Source organism: Magnolia sinica, chromosome 5 (assembly GCF_029962835.1).
Source record: "Magnolia sinica isolate HGM2019 chromosome 5, MsV1, whole genome shotgun sequence".
Lineage (NCBI taxonomy): Eukaryota > Viridiplantae > Streptophyta > Magnoliopsida > Magnoliales > Magnoliaceae > Magnolia > Magnolia sinica.
In genome coordinates, this window is record NC_080577.1 from 88631527 (window position 1) to 88644568 (window position 13042).

A 13042-nucleotide genomic window follows, 5' to 3' on the forward strand; every position below is an offset into this window, starting at 1 on the left:
ATAGCATAAGCCGTTGGGCTGAGACATTTGCAGGATTCCTTATGAGACGGAGTGCCCCATATGAGTGCAGGTGCGCGCGAGATTGCTGCATGATTGTACAGTGTGACTCATGCATCTCGCATATATGGGACTTGATCATTGTATGCCCTAGTGACATAAGGGTCGTAGCCTCCACAGACACATCGTGGATGGTCAGATAGGACACCAAAAATATTTGGTTCTAGCACTATGGGCACTTAGGATGTCCTTGGGTGAAAATTCCAAAACCTCCGAGGCCAGGAGTAGCCCCAACGTCTAGACCGAGTGGAACATGAGCGCCCGAGTGCCAAATACTAGTAGGTCGCGTCTCCCACTGTGTCGTGGTCGGTTGGGAGGGGGTGTAGCCTTATCCGCCCGAGTGAGAGAGCTATAAGCTAGGCTGAGTATGACCAGCTCGTGTTGAGGGTCAAATATTGCATATCAGACCCAGTTGTTACATAGATTTACACGCATGATACCGCTTAATGGCCTAATTAATCGTGTTTGTAATGCAGAGTGTATGTACGAGCCTGGACCGAAAAGGGTGCTTAAAGCAAGGACTTAACGCTCCAATGACACCAAAGCATGGGACGGACTTCAGAGACCCAAGATCAACAGAATTACACATCAGGGACCCGGAAAAATCGAGAAACCGAAGCTCAAACGGCCTGAAAGTCAGCCAGAATGCAAGATCACAGGGTTTCTACCATCCGTTCAGTTCGAAACTTCACATATGGCCTAAAAACCAAAAACTAACCGTACATGACAAATTTCAGCCATTGGATCCCCCTGGAAGTAGTCCAACGGACAGATCAGCCCATAAATCAGTGAACTGGGGCCCGCCTGGTGTCTGAAAGTGCTTCAATCTTGGGCTCAACGATTCAAATGAGCTAACAAAACGGATAGACGGACCAGATCTCTCAAAAAAACATCATAATGGACCCTATGGGAAGCAGTAGTGCATAGTGCAAAAGTGCACTCTCGTGCATCGAATCAAGCCGATCGGGTCAGCGCCGCTGACCCGATCCTTCTCGCAGACGGAAACAGCGGGCGGACGCTGTTCGTCCGTTTTCACGTAGTGGGCCCCATCAATCACAGTTCTCGACGATCAGAACCGTCCATACGCTCTGCAAGGTGACCAACATCGTCGCCTAGCTTTCCTTTTTGGCCCATGCACACACACAAAGGCAGATTTCATGAAAACGCAGGAATGGACGATGGGAACAAAGATCGTATGGGCTACACCGAATCTAACATAAAACCAGCCGAATCCTACTGGTTTTTCGACGCGAATCGAATGGTCGGAGTGGATTTTACACACAACATCAATCAGCGGTTCGCCGCCTTCACAGCGCCCGACCGCGCATGCTCTGTTCGCAACAGGAAGCTGCGGTCGATCCAGGTGGGCCATCATTGCCGATCAAAACAGCGATCCGGACCGTCTATTGTGTAGAAGGGCCAAAACCGTCCGTAGGGACGTTATCTATTTGGAAAAATTGCGATGGAAGTGGAAGTCTTCTCTTCCGTTTTCTTGGCTGCAAAACGTCCCTACGCACCAGCCTTGCGTAAAATCTTCCGCACCTACTCCTTCTCGGACTGTCTCCGCCACCTATCTCGGGTAGGACTCTGCAGCAGCGCCAGAGGGAGTTTTTGATCTTTAAAACGGAGGAAAAACGGAGGAGGTCGGGGACTTGTCGGGAACTGCTGGCACGTTGGCTGGGAGTGCTGGAGCAGAGGCCTGAACGGGAAGAGTTTTCCAGGGCAGCGTGGGGTTCAAGGAAAAGAAGGAAACGGAGAGAGAAAGAGGTGGGGCCGTGGAGGCAACAGGAAGGCTTCAACGTGGGAGTTTGGCAGGGAAGCGTGAGGTGGGCGTCAGCAAAGGCAGAGGTTTCTTTTTCTTCTTGTTTTCTTTTCTTCTTATTTGTATTTTAATTTATTTATTTTTTCCAGCCCATCCATGTCCGGCTGAACCTCTTAGCTAGGGCTAAGAGGTGAAGCTTGTAGCCTGATGGGAGAGATGTTGCTTGTGCCTTTTGATTAGATTGAAGAGATTTTTGATTTAATTTTATGGGAATATTTTTAGTTTTTAATGGCATGTTGTGACTGAAATTACAATGGGCTTGCAATGGCTTTGAGTATTCCTCTTCTCTTATTTTGATTATAATATCAGGAAGCCCTGATGTTCGCCATCGTCTCCTGGGCATGGTTGGATGTCGGTACCCTTCCTAACCTTCATAATCATCTGATTGGTTGGTGATTAGTTTAATTCTGTTATTTGCTCTGTCTCCTGGGCATGGTTTGATGATGGAATCTATTCTGATTCAAATACCTTTCATCCCTTTAAAGTTATATCAGAGGAAATTCAATTTAATTTTCATGATTCCTGATGAAGGCAAAAGATCTCCCTGATCCCTACAAGTGGATCCTCTGAATCCGTAGTTTCCCTTTTCTGAATTCCTTAAGTTTTAGATAATTATTTCACAATTATTCCTTAAATTTACATTTGATTTTGATTACATCTTAGGCTAGTTCTATTTCTACCGAGTTTCAAGAAACGTACAAGTTTCAGTCCCTGTGGATTCGACCTCAGTCTTACCGAGTTTATTACTACATCACAACCCTATACTTGGGGAGTGAACAAGTTTTTGGCGCCGTTGCCGGGGACTGACGGTTACGATTTTCTGAAATTAATTAGTTTTAGAATTAGGTTAGGATTAAGATTTTACTTACTTTAGGCTAAAAGTTTTTATTTTATTTTATTCTTAGAAACTAACTTGTTTCTGTGTTTTGTAGGTTACTGACATAAGTCCATAAATTGGTAATTCCTTCCTAATTTCTCTATTTTTTTTCCACTTTTAAAGTTAGGGTTTAAATTTTTCTAATTCTAGTATTTATAGGAAATAGTTTATTTTTAGAAATTTCCTCTTTTATTTTTTAGTAACTTTCTAATTTAACTCTTTTAAAATCTAATTTGTCTCCTAATTTATTTTTAGAATTTTTGTTTAGAAACTAACCTTCCTATTTTGTAGGCCTTTAAGATAGAAATTTCTAATTCGGTAAGCTCCTTCCCTACTTTCTATTTTTCAATTCTCTTTTAATAATTTACTTTCTTGTTTAGATCTTCCATAATTTACTTTAAAAATTTCCACTTTCTTTTAGAAATCAGTTTGCTGTTATCTTTCTTTTAAAGGATTGTTTTTCTCCTTTTTAGAATCTAACTTATTTTTGTTTTATTTTGCAGGTCCTTAACTTAGGAGCTTCAATTTGGTAATTCCTTTCCAACTCTCCCTCTCTTTCTTTCTAGATTTCTTTTCCTTTCTTAGGATTAGGTTTTTAATTGAGGGCTGCGAGTGTTTTCATACCCAAGTGGGCCCGTGACAACACTCGACGTCTCTTGACTGAAGGAGGATTGGTTGAGGGGTTGACTATCCATCGTAGGACTAGACATTGCTCGAAATCCCCTGAGTTAACTGAAGTTATGGCTGAAGACCAACCTCCTCTACTTCCACCCAGGGTGGAGGATATCCAAGATGAAAATGAGGTACAACAGGCACCCCCGCCTTGTACTTTACGAGATTATCTACAACCGGCGGGAGTGAGTATGCCCTCATGCATGATTTTTCCTGAAAACACAGAACAAATGGACATCAAGCCAGGAGTTATCCAACTCCTTCCCAAATTCCATGGACTTGAATCAGAGAGTCCATATTTACATTTGAAAGAGTTCGATGAGATTATAGCTACATTATGTTTTCCTAATGTATCTGAGGATACAATTAGGCTGAAACTCTTTCCTTTTTCCTTAAAAGAGAAAGCTAAGACGTGGTTACATTCACTGCGTCCTAGATCCATTGGCACATGGAACGACATGCAAAGGGAATTCATAAAAAAATTCTTCCCACATCATAAAACGATTACCCTCAGAAAAGCAATCATGAACTTTGCCCAAAAGGAAGATGAAACATTCTTCCAATGTTGGGAAAGGTTCAAAGATTTGGTCAGTTCATGCCCACAACACGGATTTGAAACGTGGCGCATTACAAATTTTTTCTACGATGGACTGACATCTTCCATGCGCCAAATGGTCGAGACAATGTGTAATGGAGAGTTCATCAACAAAGATGTTGACGAGGTATGGGATTACCTCAATAGTCTCGCTGAAAAAACACAATCATGGGACTATTACCCAATGGCGAACACCACGTCTAGGCCGACTCAATTAAAGGAAAAAGGTGGATTATATCTCTTGAAAGAAGAGGATGATCTCAAGTGTAAAGTGACTACGCTCATAAGGAAAGTTGAGGCCATGGAAGGAAAGAAGGATAAGGTCAATGAAATTGTTTGCGGCATCTGTGATTGCAACATTCACACAACTGAAAACTATCCTACAATACCCGCCTTTCGAGGAGTGTTGAATGAACAAGCCAATGCTGTAAATAATTATCAAAGACCTTTTACTGGACCTAACTCCAACACATACAATCCTGGCTGGAAAAATCATCCAAACTTTAGTTAGAGGAATGGACAAACGGCGACTCCTCCAGGTTTCTTCAATCAAAATCCAAATCAAGTGAAACCTCAAGAGGAACCGGTTCAAAATCCCATACAAGAGCTGGCTCAGGCAATGCGGGGAATTACAGATTTTATGCAAAAGATAGACTCTCGTATGACGGTTATAGAAAAGGGGATGCTTCCTGCACAACCTCTCCCCAATCCTAAACCACAGTACGAGAGTAATGATCCCAGCTCTTCAAATCAAATGGGGCATGTTAAATCCATCACCACTCTTAGGAGTGGGAAGATCATTGATAAAACTCTTCCTGTTAGGCCCGAAAAGCCTCAAGAACCAGAAGAGGACAACAATGATGGATCCAGTGATGAGCCACAAAAAGTAGAACCGGAACTTCTAGAGAAGCCAGTTGCTCCATTCCTCCAATGGTTGGTTTCACCAAAACCTCTCTCTAACTCTCAGGATATTCTAGAGGTGTTGAAACAGGTGAAAGTCAACATTCCTCTACTTGATGTCGTTAAACAGATACCTTCATATGCTAAATTCCTGAAAGACTTATGCACGACCAAAAGACGAAAAATTATTCAAAAGAAAATCTTCTTGACTGAGAAAGTGAGTGTCATCCTGAAGCAAGACGTGCCACAGAAATTCAAGAATCCCGGTAGCCCAACCATATCATGTGTAATCGGGAACCATCGAATTGATCACGCACTTCTTGACTTAGGAGCGAGCGTCAATCTGATTCCCTACTCGGTATACAAACAGTTAGGTTTGGGTGAATTAAAACCCACCCTAACCACACTACAACTTGCTAATCGCTCTGTTCGTGTACCAAGAGGGATAATTGAGGATGTGTTAGTCCAGGTCGATAGATTTTACTACCCTGTAGATTTTATCATCCTGGACACCGAACCCATCAATAACATGAGCACTCAGATTCCCGTCATTCTTGGTCGCCCATTCCTTGCCACGTCAAATGCAATTATCAATTGCAGGAATGGTATCATGACTATGTCTTTTGAAAATTTGACATTGGAGTTAAACATTTTTTTCAATAACGGCAGCAACGCAGAGGATGATGATGATTTCCACGACATTAACATGATTGACTCTTTCGTGGAAGATACGACACCTCTAACCTTATCCTCCGACTATCTAGAGACATGCCTGGCCCACTCCCATGATTTTGATGATGACATGATTAGGGAGACGTGCGCCTTGCTTGATACTGCACCGGTACTTGAAGTTAATCGGTGGAGGCCACAATTTGAAGAATTACCACAAACCGATGTAGTGCCTCTACCGTCTAACCTCAAGCCGCCGAAGCTTGACCTAAAACCTTTGCCCTCTGATTTGAAATATGCCTATTTAGGTCAAGATGAGACATACCCGGTGGTGAACTCTGCCCACCTGGAGAAAGAACAGGAGAGTATGCTTATATCTACTCTCATTAAGCATAAAGGAGCCCTGGGATGGACGATAGCGGACCTCAAGGGAATCGATCCCTTGATTTGTACTCACCACATATATCTTGAGGATAATGCAAAAACCGCTTGGCAACCACAACGTAGACTAAATCCAAACATGAAGAAAGTGGTTAAGGCCGAGGTTCTTAAGCTATTGGATGTGGGTATTATATACCCTATATCTGATAGTCAATGGGTGAGTCCAACTCAAGTGGTCCCTAAGAAGTCCAGAATCACCATCGTAGCCAATGCTAATAATGAACTCGTGCCAACTAGAGTCACTACTGGTTGGAGAATGTGCATTGACTACAGGAAATTGAATACCGTCACGAGGAAAGACCACTTTCCTTTACCATTCATTGATCAGATCCTGGAAAGGTTAGCCGGTCATTCCTATTACAGTTTCCTTGATGGGTATTCGGGCTACAACCAGATAAAGATAGCCCCTGAAGACCAGGAAAAGACTACATTTACATGTCCCTACGGCACCTTTGCCTACCGAAGGATGCCATTCGGACTATGTAATGCCCCTGCCACCTTTCAGCGATGTATACTGAGTATCTTTTCTGATATGGTGGGGCAATATCTGGAGGTCTTCATGGACGACTTCTCTGTTTACGGTCCATCTTTCAGCAAGTGCTTGGAAAGTCTTAAATGTGTGCTGAAAAGATGTGAAGAGAAGAACTTGGTACTTAATTGGGAGAAGTGTCATTTCATGGTTCAGAAGGGAATTGTCCTTGGGCATATCATCTCGTCCAAAGGAATCGAGGTAGATAAGGCAAAAATAGATCTTATCTCTAACCTACCTCCACCCAAGAACATTAGAGACGTGCGATCCTTCTTAGGACACGCAGGATTTTACAGGCGATTCATAAAGGACTTTAGTCTCCTCTCTCGTCCTTTATGCACTCTTCTTCAAAAGGATGCTCCATACGAGTGGATTGAGCAATGCCAGGAAGCTTTCACCAAGCTTAAGGGCACGTTAACCACTGCACCTATCATGCAGCCACCCGACTGGAGCCTTCCTTTTGAGCTTATGTGCGACGCTTCTGATTATGCTCTTGGGGCGGTCCTAGGCCAGAGAAAAGATAAGAGGCCCTACGTCATTCACTACGCAAGTAGAACTTTAAATTCTGCCCAGGTGAACTACTCGACTACGGAAAAGGAACTCTTAGCTGTAGTGTTCGCCTTGGACAAATTTAGGTCCTACTTGATCGGATCCAAGATCATTATCTACACAGATCATGCGGCACTTAAGTATCTTCTTTCTAAGAATGATTCTAAGCCCCGTTTGATACGATGGATCCTTCTACTCCAAGAATTTGATTTGAAAATTAAAGATAAAAAGGGAGTAGAGAACGTAGTGGCCGATCACCTTTCTCGCCTTAATACCTCTGAGTCCCTTGAGGCGACCCATATCAATGATATGTTCCCTGATGAACAACTGTTCAGAGTCTCCCATTCACCTTGGTTCGCTGATATTGCTAATTATCTTGCTACAGGTGTCATACCGACACAGTGGACTGCCCAAGATAAGAAGAAATTCTTCACCGAGGTGCGTAACTTTTTCTGGGATGATCCTTATTTATTTAAATATTGCCCAGACCAAATCCTAAGGAGATGTGTACCAGACGATGAGCATCAGAGGGTCATCTCCTTCTGTCACTCATAGGCCTGTGGTGGTCACTTTTCTGCTAAAAAGACCACGGCCAAGATTCTGCAGTGTGGCTTTTACTGGCCCACTATATTTAGGGACACTCATGAGTTTTGCAAAGCTTGTGAGCGTTGTCAAAAATTGGGAGCATTGTCCCGTCGAAATATGATGCCTTTGAATCTCATCCTTATCATTGAAGCATTTGATTGCTGGGGCATCGATTTCATGGGACCATTCCCCCAATCATTTGAAAATCTGTATATTTTGCTCGCCGTGGATTATGTCACTAAATGGGTCGAAGCGATTCCGTGTCGAAAGAATGACCATCGCACGGTCATTAAATTCCTAAAAGAAAACATCCTTTCTCGATTCGGAACGCCTCGAGCCATCATTAGTGATGGGGGCTCACACTTTTGTAATAGACCATTCGAGAGCTTAATGAAGAAATACGGTATCTCTCATAAGGTGAGCACCCCATACCATCCACAAACAAGTGGACAAGCTGAGATTTCGAATAGGGAGATCAAACACATTTTGGAGAAAACGGTTAACCCAGATCGTAAGGATTGGTCAATCCGATTGACCGATGCCTTATGGGCATACCGTACTGCCTTTAAAACCCCTATTGGAATGTCTCCCTTTAGACTTGTCTATGGGAAAGCTTGTCACTTGCCTATGGAGTTGGAACATAAAGCGTACTGGGCGATCAAAAATCTAAATTTCAATCTGGACAACGCTGGCTCGCTACGCAAACTTCAATTGAATGAACTTGAAGAAATCCGGAATGATGCGTACGATAATTCGAGAATTTACAAGGACAAGATGAAAGCATTTCATGACCAACACATTTTGCGAAAATCATTCACGCCTGGTCAAAAAGTCCTTTTGTACAATTCTCAATTACATCTCTTTCCGGGTAAGCTTCGATCTCGTTGGACCGGCCCTTACATTGTGGTTACTGTTTTTCCTCATGGGGCCGTTGAGATAAGAGATCCCGACAATGGCAAGGAGTTTAAAGTCAATGGCCATCGATTGAAACCATTTGTCGAGAAATTTGATTCAGAGGACATGTTCATGCCTCTGACTGATCCTGTTTACCAGGATTGATCTCCTAGTCTGATGGAGGTATAGGTAGGTTTCCTGTTTTCTTAGGACTAGAGTAGTTGCCTTATTTGTCTGGCTGAAGACGGTAAACTTAGCGCTCCTGGGAGGCAACCCAGCTCTTTATTTCATTTCGATAGTTAGTTCAATGTTTGTGGGTAACATTACTGCAAACCCTCACGAGACTACAACTCGTCCACTAGGGGTAACCTAGGGGTTTAAAGGCTTGTTGCATACGCTAAATGCAATCGAGAGCACCTACGAAAGTGGTATAGGTAGGATTGTATTTTTGTTATTTTATTTTACTTCTGCTGGTTTCTCTCTTGTGCTGACCGCTCTTACGTAGAAATCTTTGGAAAGCCTCTTGATTCTTTCATCCAGGTATTATCTTTCCATCACTTCTCATTTACTTTTTGTCCCATGTGCATCGCATGCTTATTTCTTTTACATTGAGGACAATGTAGATTTTAGGTTGGGGGTGGGAGATTAGGTCACCTAACCAGCATTTTCTTGGTCTTGAACAAAAATTGTGAAAATTTTTAAATTTTTCTAGAATTTCATATGAATTCGAAGCGATTTTGACGGCCATCTTGGATTTAGAACTACAAGATGTGTGATGTTGGTACTTTATGACTCTTGATTCAGTTATCTATCAAATTTCACAGCTAAGTTTGAATCGTTAATCCATTACTAGAAATTGTAAACATTGATTGAGACATGAATTCGCAGGACACATCTCACGTGCATATTAAGGTTTCAGTTTGATATTGAAAGATTAACTTGGTAATCACTAAACATGAAAGGAACCAACTTGGAAAATTGAAAGGATTGGGCGAATGGTCTACACCATAGGTTTGCTCCCTATAGGTGTAGATTTAATTCCCCATGAATGATATGTGAAAAAGTTGGGTGTACAGTCTTTACCTTAGGTTTGCTCCCTATAGGTGAGGATCTGATCCCTCTTCTTGGCGTTACTTCTAATAAAAAAATCAAAAAAATTAAAAGAATAAAAAGATAATGTGTAAGCCAAGTTGAGTTATCGTGAATTCTCTTAGTTGTTACCAATGATATCCTTAAATATCGAGGTGAATCTTAATGTTGACAAGTCGAGATTAGACTATACATTCATAGATCTCAATGGTTAGAATTTTTCTAATTAATGGAATAATACTTTGAACTTGATTATGAAGTTTACCGTGCGCTGGAGTCTAGGAGAAAGTAATATCCAACAGTCATGAATCTAAAAATTCTCATATCTGGATTACTCTGCAAAAATCACTCGAGTTTATAAATTGTTCTGTAATTCTCAACTTATTTTTCGCATACTTTGCTCGGGACTAGCAAAATGCTGGTTGGGGGTTGTGTTGAGGGTCAAATATTGCATATCAGACCCAGTTGTTACATAGATTTACACGCATGATACCGCTTAATGGCCTGATTAATCGTATTTGTAATGCAGAGTGTATGTACGAGCCTGGACCGAAAAGGGTGCTTAAAGCATGGACTTAACGCTCCAATGACACCAAAGCATGGGACGGACTCCAGAGACCCAAGATCAACAGAATTACACATCAGGGACCCGGAAAAATCGAGAAACCGAAGCTCAAACGGCCTGAAAGTCAGCCAGAATGCAAGATCACAGGGTTTCTACCATCCGTTCAGTTCGAAACTTCACATATGGCCTAAAAACCAAAAACTAACCGTACATGACAAATTTCAGCCATTGGATCCCCCTGGAAGTAGCCCAACGGACAGATCAACCCATAAATCAGTGAATTGGGGCCCGCCTGGTGTCTGAAAGTGCTTCAATCTTGGGCTCAACGATTCAAATGAGCTGACAAAACGGATAGACGGACCAGATCTCTCAAAAAAACATCATAATGGACCCTATGGGAAGCAGTAGTGCATAGTGCAAAAGTGCACTCTCGTGCATCGAATCAAGCCGATCGGGTCAGCGCCGCTGACTCGATCCTTCTCGCAGACGGAAACAGCGGGCGGACGCTGTTCGTCCGTTTTCACGTAGTGGGCCCCATCAATCACAGTTCTCGACGATCAGAACCGTCCATACGCTCTGCAAGGTGACCAACATCGTCGCCTAGCTTTCCTTTTTGGCCCATGCACACACACAAAGGCAGATTTCATGAAAACGCAGGAATGGACGGTGGGAACAAAGATCGTATGGGCTACACCGAATCTAACATAAAACCAGCCGAATCCTACTGGTTTTTCGACGCGAATCGAATGGTCGGAGTGGATTTTACACACGGCATTAATCAGCGGTTCGCCGCCTTCACAGCGCCCGACCGCGCATGCTCTGTTCGCAACAGGAAGCTGCGGTCGATCCAGGTGGGCCATCATTGCCGATCAAAACAGCGATCCGGACCGTCTATTGTGTAGAAGGGCCAAAACCGTCCGTAGGGACGTTATCTATTTGGAAAAATTGCGATGGAAGTGGAAGTCTTCTCTTCCATTTTCTTGGCTGCAAAACGTCCCTACGCACGAGCCTTGCGTAAAATCTTCCGCACCTACTCCTTCTCGGACTGTCTCCGCCACCTATCTCGGGTAGGACTCTGCAGCAGCGCCAGAGGGAGTTTTTGATCTTTAAAACGGAGGAAAAACGGAGGAGGTCGGGGACTTGTCGGGAACTGCTGGCACGTTGGCTGGGAGTGTTGGAGCAGAGGCCTGAACGGGAAGAGTTTTCCAGGGCAGCGTGGGGTTCAAGGAAAAGAAGGAAACGGAGAGAGAAAGAGGTGGGGCCGTGGAGGCAACAGGAAGGCTTCAACATGGGAGTTTGGCAGGGAAGCGTGAGGTGGGCGTCAGCAAAGGCAGAGGTTTCTTTTTCTTCTTGTTTTCTTTTCTTCTTATTTGTATTTTAATTTATTTATTTTTTTCCCAGCCCATCCATGTCCGGCTGAACCTCTTAGCTAGGGCTAAGAGGTGAAGCTTGTAGCCTGATGGGAGAGATGTTGCTTGTGCCTTTTGATTAGATTGAAGAGATTTTTGATTTAATTTTATGGGAATATTTTTAGTTTTTAATGGCATGTTGTGACTGAAATTACAATGGGCTTGCAATGGCTTTGAGTATTCCTCTTCTCTTATTTTGATTATAATATCAGGAAGCCCTGATGTTCGCCATCGTCTCCTGGGCATGGTTGGATGTCGGTACCCTTCCTAACCTTCATAATCATCTGATTGGTTGGTGATTAGTTTAATTCTGTTATTTGCTCTGTCTCCTGGGCATGGTTTGATGATGGAATCTATTCTGATTCAAATACCTTTCATCCCTTTAAAGTTATATCAGAGGAAATTCAATTTAATTTCCATGATTCCTGATGCAGGCAAAAGATCTCCCTGATCCCTACAAGTGGATCCTCTGAATCCGTAGTTTCCCTTTTCTGAATTCCTTAAGTTTTAGATAATTATTTCACAATTATTCCTTAAATTTACATTAGGCAAAAGATCTCCCTGATCCCTACAAGTGGATCCTCTGAATCCCTAGTTTCCCTTTCTGAATTTCTTAAGTTTTAGATAATTATTTCACAATTATTCCTTAAATTTACATTTGATTTTGATTACATCTTAGGCTAGTTCTATTTCTACCAAGTTTCAAGAAACGTACAAGTTTCAGTCCCTGTGGATTCGACCTCGGTCTTACCGAGTTTATTACTACATCACAACTCTATACTTGGGGAGTGAACAGCTCGTAAATAGGTCCGCTATCGACGAGCCGGGTAGGTATTGGCAAACTATTGGTCAGGAGGATAGTGAGGTCTATTCCGCTCACTGGGCTATGCGGCTAGGGAGGAGGCAGTCAGAGTGGAGTGTAATAGACCCCGGTGATTTCCCTAGAGAGTAACCGTACTGATATGTGAATATATTGGGCAAGAATTGCATATCCATTCATTCATTCATTCACTATCCACTCGAGCTGGTGGTGCGTAACTATTTGTTATGTGTACCATCGCATGGCCAGGATTTCTGTTGGGCGCGCGACTAACCTGAGATCAGAAGTTTACCACATTGTGTCTGACTATCCTTAGGTATGGGACTGGTTTGGATAGAAGTCCCTTGTGATGGACCCCATAGCCTGTGATACTTCGTACTATCATCCCGACTTCACATTCCAGCATGGTCATTTCATTCACACCGCATATCACATTGCATTCGTAGTACTTAGCATTTTGTGTTACTATGTTTTTGCACTTATATGGCCTAGATGAGGTCGATGGTATTCGTTGCTTGTCAGGATTTGCATATTGCATTGCATCCTCAACATCTGTCATTGTCTTATTA

At 42.8% G+C, this 13042-nt stretch overlaps 1 non-coding gene across 1 annotated transcript; it reads right to left on the bottom strand.

Annotated features, from left to right (window-relative positions):
* Positions 1-3934: 3934 nt before the first annotated feature.
* Positions 3935-4041, bottom strand: LOC131247445 (small nucleolar RNA R71). The gene has a single exon (XR_009171742.1). It is a non-coding gene; the product is annotated as a small nucleolar RNA R71 (small nucleolar RNA).
* Between the last annotated feature and the right edge of the window lie 9001 nt (positions 4042-13042).